The sequence below is a fragment of the Vigna angularis genome, chromosome 5, assembly GCF_016808095.1.
Source record: "Vigna angularis cultivar LongXiaoDou No.4 chromosome 5, ASM1680809v1, whole genome shotgun sequence".
NCBI lineage: Eukaryota > Viridiplantae > Streptophyta > Magnoliopsida > Fabales > Fabaceae > Vigna > Vigna angularis.
In genome coordinates, this window is record NC_068974.1 from 38,909,866 (window position 1) to 38,917,463 (window position 7,598).

Consider the following 7,598-nt stretch of genomic DNA (forward strand, 5'->3'; position numbering starts at 1 on the left):
GAGGGAAATTTGAGTTTATAGATAAAAAGAAAATAAATATTTGGTTTTTATACTTCTAGCATTTGACTTTTAGTTGATAAAAGATTAAAAGTGCTGAATGAAAAAATAGAAACAAGCTTGAGGAAAGTGAAGGTCAAGGAAATACACGTACTGATATTGTTAGACTTAATGTAAAGTTGTCTCTTAACGAATTAAACTTAAAAGTTATGTTTGTTTAAATGATTGCAGTGAAGGAAAGAATAATTATTAGATAAAAATGTTGTGAACTATATTATTATATATACAATTAATACTTGAGTTTTTTATAATAGATGCTTTTATTAATCACATATAAGACTAGATATGATATTAACAAAATATATACTTGTTATTATGATTACCAATGTGTTTGTATGTATAAATTACAATTATTATATTTATAAAATAAAATAAATCTATCTCATAAAATATTTTATAATTTATAATTAGTTTATAATCGTTGTAATTGTGAATGAGCAAGCTTTTTTCAAGCTCGATGATACTCACTTTTGAAATCTTATCGTTGCTTTCTTCCAGCATATTATATATGTTCAGTCAGTACAAAACAGGCTGCTGGAAGATGATAAAGCAACAAATTTATCTAGAAAACCAACATTAAATTTTAATCACTATCCTGGTTACGAGAAGTTAAGATCAGAATAAGAAAAAACACTATTTTATGGTTTTTTGAAATTTAAAAAACTTTATCACTTAAACTTATTGTAATTTCATTTAATGGAAATATGTGTGGAATACCTTTTCTTGATTTTACATAAATTTACTTTTGACTGTCTAGACAAGTTTGTTATTTTATCATATTCCACCCGTGTTTCATTTCTGACATAATATACTATTTAAGAAGAGAACTATAAGATTTCAAGGCTGAATGTCATTTGAGTGAGAAGGAAGTTTGCTCATTTACAACAATGACTGTTATAAACTAATTATAGATTATAAAATATTTTATTAATGTAAAATATGAGATAAATTTATTTTATTTTATAATTATGGTAATTGCAATTTATACAAGTACATTCGTAATCATAATAACAAATATATATTTTGTTAATATCCTATTAGTTAATAAAGGCATCTATTATATGTGCAGCATTATTATTCCAATCTTTCTTTTTCTTCTTCAACGAAATTATGAGAGGAGTGCTTTGCCAATTAAGTAAAAAGTAACGATATGTATTGTTATAAATGATAAAAAAATACTAAAAACAATATTGAAATTAAATAAATAAGTGAAATACGGCTAGTTGAAATTAATCTCAGTTAATAGTTAGTAATCTTTATATGATCTATGAGAATATTTCGGTTTCAACTCTATAAATACCAATAAGAACTTCACTTCACACTTCACTTCTTCTAGATTGTTGTGTTAGAGTATTATGTCATTTATCTATTTGAAATTTTAATGATTTAAAAATTTTGGTTTAAAATATGTGGTTAGGAACCAACCAAAGTTTGTTAAAACCGGCAGAAATGTGTGCCGAGTTTTTATTTTAGTTTTTGATTGTCATAAAATGGGATTATGATGATTAACCACACATAAAACTGAATATTATATATAAAATACACTACATTGCTTAATATATTAATATAATTCATATATCTAATTGTTTATATATAAAAACTAAAAAAAATGTTCAATACTAAATTAAAATATTAAAAATATGATTGAGAAAGATGTTTATTAACAATGTTTGATTTTGATGCATAAAGCTCATAGGACACAATAAGCATGTTGTTCCCAACGATCGAGAGCTTCAAGTTGATGCACACTCAACACAGCTACACAGAGTTCTTTAAAATCCATCCTTCTATATTGTAATGAATTCAGCTGTCTTAAAAAGAAATATATAGATATAAGATTGAAACAAATCAAATAAAGTGATTGAAACAATTATCAAATAACCATATAAATTATATAATTATCTCACCTTAGTTTGAGCTTGTTGTATTGGGTAGCAGGCAGGATCAAGTAAGTATCATTGTTGTGACTTTTTTTCACCTAAGTATGCTGCTGAAGAGAATGGAAATCTAATAACCATATATACGAAATATTTCTAATAAAAGTGTTTTTGAAAAAGGAGTTAAAATTTCATTTGTACCCAAAAATATGTCTTACCCCCTCACTCCCCATTATTACGTCACTATTATATCTTGTTTTAGATTCCTTATAGGAAAAAGTAAAATGACATCCATAGTTTCATTACTGCTGAGCACATTCGTAAGAACTAATGCCACTAGTACCAGGCAGACTCGCCCCTTCTATGTACAAAAGGTATCCCCTGGTAATTGGTGAGATTTATAATAATGACCCAATAATTAAATTGAGTAAAATTACTCTGCCCTGCATATGTTTATTGTGCACACCTCCACTCTATTATGAAAATATAAATACAATTTTATTTTATTTACAGAAATATATTACACTGAAATCCAGAATATTGTTACAGACCAAGAGCTCCTATAAAATCATTGATATGACCAATGTAATCCTTATAAGGTGTGAACAATCACTGTCTTTTAATCCTATTTTGAGGTGTTAAACACAAATGCTAAGACAGCAGAGTCTATTCTACATTTTTTTTATTTCATCACTGCAAGTTAGGTCCTAAGTTCAAATTCTAAGAGCATATAAGAATCTATCTTAGGTTTGTTAACAGGCTCTGCTCCTAAGCAAATGCATTGTTGTTATTTGGCCACTCACATTTGTCCTCATTCCAATTTTTATATGTTCAGTGTTAGATGTGAGGAAGTGTGTTGAGATCTCAACTGGAAATGAGGTCAACGTAGTTCTTATAACTTAAGAGCAATCCTTCTCGTACAAGTCACTTTTGTGAGTTGAGTTAAGCCTTAACCCTAAATTCTAAAGCACATAATGTCAATGATAGGAGAATGAGTTGAGCAAATAAATAATATGGCCATAATGACCTATCATTGGAGCAAATACTAGATCCAGAAGCTGAAGAAGAGCTTTGAGTTCGAACTCGCAGCATCTGTTGCAATGCTCCATTTCTCTTAGATTTTATTGGAGTAGATGCACTTTTATTAGGAATTCTCGTTTGGTCATTTTCCTCTTCAGCAGGTGCTATATTAGATAACACTAATGAGTGTGGATGACCACGAGGTGATGAATTAGCTTGTCGTCCTGCCCTACGGCCAAGTTGGTCTGCTCTCCTCATTACTGCAGCAACAGCTAAATGTTGAATAATTTGCTCTTCAAGCTCAATATCATTTACATTCATGCGCAACTGCAAAATGATAAAAAGAAAATACTAATATAAACATATGAAAGAACTATAGTGTGCTTAAGATATAAGACAACCAAACAGCACTCAGACTGGTAACTAACGTGCTGCAATTCAAAATCATTAAATGCAGGGTGATGAAAAATAGTAGCATTTCTTGATGTGGCAACCCTCAACTTCCTTCTCCTGCTCTACTGCCTCAAACAATTCCTGACTGCCACAAAATGCATACAAGTTTAATAATACAGTCAACAAAAGAATGATATCACAGATCCTCCAAGCAAATGATCAAGAATTAAAAGGGGGAGTAATAATACTAAATGAAGTGTATAATAATAAAAAACTATAATTGACCATAAATTAAAATGTATTTCATAATTAAATATATTAGCATTTGTAAGTACTTACTCCTTTTAACACTTGAAAAAAATATTTGTTTTATGTTCGTACTACAACTGTAAAACCATCATTTTCCATCAGTGAAGGAATTAATGTCGTTTACTAGCTGGGTCTATTATTAATAGTCATCTCAATTTTATCTCCATCTAATTCGTCATAATTACTCACTGAACTATTCATAGAAAAAAATGCTATCAAATCTCAACCATAAGTAGTTGTCATCAACCATGCTTAGGACTCTATGCACTTCAATATCTTTTAACAGAGTACTATATTATTAGCTGATCTATGTTCTACTAATTAAAAAAAAATACGTATTGATTCAGCAGGTAACAAGGTTAGTATAAACTAATTAGCATACCAAGTTGTTTTTAACTAATGGAATTTTAATCAGATTTCCACACATCCGGGCTTCATCAAGCGGGGTATTTCCCCATCGGTTTGTAATAAAATGAAAATGAAGGAAACTCTTTGTTAAGCTATTTAGGCAAAATCATGAAAGGGAAAAAAAGTACAAAAACTATATTATTAATTAGGGAAAACATGAGAGAGAAAGGAAAGAATGAAATACATATTTACTACTAATAGAGGTCTCTCTTGAATACAGAAAATGTAGACATGAATTGAAAAAGTGTGATTCAACATTCAGGAAAGATGAAGCGTATCGATCAATGAAATGCAGGAGGAAGTTTAAGCAATTGTAAAGAAGATGAATGTATAAGTATTTCATGGAATGAAGCCTAAATGGGATGATGAAAAAAGAGGGGAAAGAAATAGATAGATTGGAGTATGGATCAGTGAGAGGAAGTGCGATAGTGTTAATTATTTATGAATTTATTATTAATTTTATTGGATCAAATTAATTATTTATGAAATGTTGTTATATGTTTTAGAGATACGTCAAACCAATTATTTCACTCGTTTATTTAGTATTAACAGTCAGTTTTATTTTCGATTCGTCATTTAATGATTAACTGTTGAAACTTAAAAATAACAATTGGTAGATCATAATTAAAATTGAATCTACTTCATATATAATTATTCAAACTCCTATAAATGATTTGTTATTGTAATAAAACTAGTATTTAAAGGATGCATTTTATTTATTTTTTGACGAAAATTCATTGACAATGACAAACAAAAAAGGTTCCTTTCCTGACACATACACCCTGTTTAGATCCTTGTCCATTGCAGCATATTGTACAAAACTGAGTTCCAAAACTGCATTTCAATCCATTGCAATCTGGCGGTGGATCACTCTCCACTCTTACTGATTCTGTAGGAAATGAAAAGGCTCGTCTTTTACTAACATTCTGGAAGAGGGAAGAGAGAAGAAGAAGAAGAAGAATGACAAAAGAGAGAAGAGAAGAAGAAGAAGAAGAAGAATCACCTTGTTGGGAAACAAAAAGTTCAGCTGAGAAAAGGATCCCAGCAAAACAGAAGCTCAACCAAAAAAGAGACATTGCAGTGTAGTGTTGTGAGTCACGGAAGAAGTTCAAGAAGTGAGGTTTATGAAAATGCAGTTTTATGTTACCAGTTTTATGGCTTTTTAAAGTGAATTATTTTATGAAAATGTAGTAATTTTTGACCGAATAGAAAAATCGTGTAATTATGCAATGGTGCTCTGAAAGTTTTTGTTACCAGTTTTGTGGTAAACAAAGTAAAAAGTTGCTTTATTTCCTTTTTCTATTTTTATTTAAGTACCAACGAAAGAAGAATTCACTTTGCTCGGTGTGGGCTCACCTTACTGCCATTACCGCATTCTCTCATTCGTAGTTTTTAGGAAGAGATTCTGGAATAACTATGTGTGTTTGTGTTTAACTTTTACTATTTAATTTGATTAAGAAAAATAAAATCATACAAAAGAGAAGCTTTTACATTATAGTATAAAGAGTTAGCAATTTTAATAAATATACATTTTTTTAAGTAATATTATTTTAAAAACAAAAGTAAAATGTATTTTTCTAAATTTAAGTTCATACCAATCAAATAATTAGAAATCATAAAGAAATGAAATTAAAAATAAAAAAATAGTATAGAAAATAATCAATAATTTAGCATAATGTATTCTTTAATAATTTATTAACTAATCCAGTAATTATAAATTATAAATAAATAAAATTAAGAATGAAAAAATTAATATAGAACAAACGAGTTAATATTTTAAATATAAGTTGTTTTTTAATAATAAATATATTAAAAATACATTAGAATTTTTTTAATGATGATTAAAATGTGTCTAAGGACACACATTAAAATAATTAATTTCCTATTTATTTTAAAAATTAAAAAGAAATTTAAATGAATTTTAGGAACGCATATCATGAATTAAATTTTAAAACTAAAATAATAATTTATTAGATATTAAATAATAGAGTTGAAATGTATTTTTATTTTTTACCATAAATTAGTTTTGAAACAAATTAAATGGATAAAATAGTAAAATAATTTTTAAAACGACAATTTTTTATATGATTATATAAACAATTTGTATTATTTATATATATATACACACACTATTTTTTAAATAATATTATGCGATTATATCTGACATGTTTTGTGAAACATAATTTCTCTTACCAAAATTTTGTAAAACTCTATTGCAAATATAAATTTAAAAGTTTCTTATTATGATAAAATTTTGGAAATAAAAAATATTCTTATTAGGTCACTCCACTTCTTAAAAATGGATCATAAAAAAACATAATATTAGAAAAACCTATAAAAATGAGTTATGTCCCTAAAAGATTCATTTGAAGTATTGAGAAAGACACCACACACGTAACTCAATTACTTTCTTTCATCATTTAACATTTGGAGATATTGCACTACCATATTTCCACCATTCTAATCTTCAAGAAAAAACACTGTATATTATATGGATAATGATACTTTGACAATATTATTTTTACAATATTTTAATATCATTTACGTGTTATTTTGTGATTGGTCCAAAATTACTCCACAATCAATAATAATAATCATAAACACTAGCATGAACCAATCACAGAATGACACATAGATGATGTTAAAAAGTTATCAAAATTTTTTTGTCAAAATATCATTATCATGTTATATTATGTTTGGTGTATATAGACAAAGTCAGTAAAAATATTTTTCTTTAAATAAAGTAAAAGGAAAAAAATGAAGTAGGATAATGTTAATGTTTGACAATTTATAGTAAAAAATTGTACTAATGTTATGAATGCTTTTCTATTGGTCCTACAACATGATAATATGGTAGGAAAATTTCTTCATCAAAACAATACTTATTCCAGACAACTTTTTTCAACATTTGTTACGAATATAAGGAAAAAGCTAGATCATTACTTTAATAAAGTTTTGTTTTTTCTGACTTTGCTAAAAAAATATGAAGGTAGGGTTTATGCTAAAATTAGTATAATTTTTTATGAAGTGAGTAAATAATATCATTTAATGCAATAAATGAGAAGAAAAGGAAACACTGCATGATGTCAAAGGACAAAGGTATTTTCATTTGTTGTCTTCGTGTCACATTATGTTTGCCTTATTCGTAGCACTTATCAAAAGGTACATGCAACATGGAATCAGACGTGTGACAAAAAGACAAAGAATATCTGACGTGCTGAAATAAAATAAATATATGTTTATAAAAATTAATAACTAAATTTTTAATTACATTATCACCTAAAAAAGACTATAGAAAATATTTTTTAAACCAACTTCAATATATACATCTATAGATTTATAATGGATATCTTGTGAAATAAGATAGTCAAACTATGTATCAGAACTATAACAAATAAACAATTTAAATTGAAGGACAATTTTATTATTGATTAACTTTTCTAAATAAAGAAAAATTATAATTATAAATAATATATATTGTAAGAAATATGAAATACATAGATAAGTAGAGTTTGTTTGAAATATAAGTAAAAA

The 7,598-nt window shown here is 27.0% G+C and overlaps 1 non-coding gene across 2 annotated transcripts; it reads right to left on the reverse strand.

Annotated features, from left to right (window-relative positions):
• Positions 1-1,970: 1,970 nt before the first annotated feature.
• LOC108339771 (uncharacterized) lies at positions 1,971-5,227 on the reverse strand. Of its 2 annotated transcripts, XR_008248972.1 has the most exons (4): positions 5,068-5,227; positions 3,383-4,953; positions 2,962-3,281; positions 1,971-2,044 (listed from the first exon to the last, which is right to left on the reverse strand). It is a non-coding gene; the product is annotated as an uncharacterized LOC108339771 (transcript). The 2 variants fall into 2 exon arrangements; XR_008248971.1 differs by lacking the exon at positions 1,971-2,044 and having other exon boundaries at positions 2,810-3,281.
• Between the last annotated feature and the right edge of the window lie 2,371 nt (positions 5,228-7,598).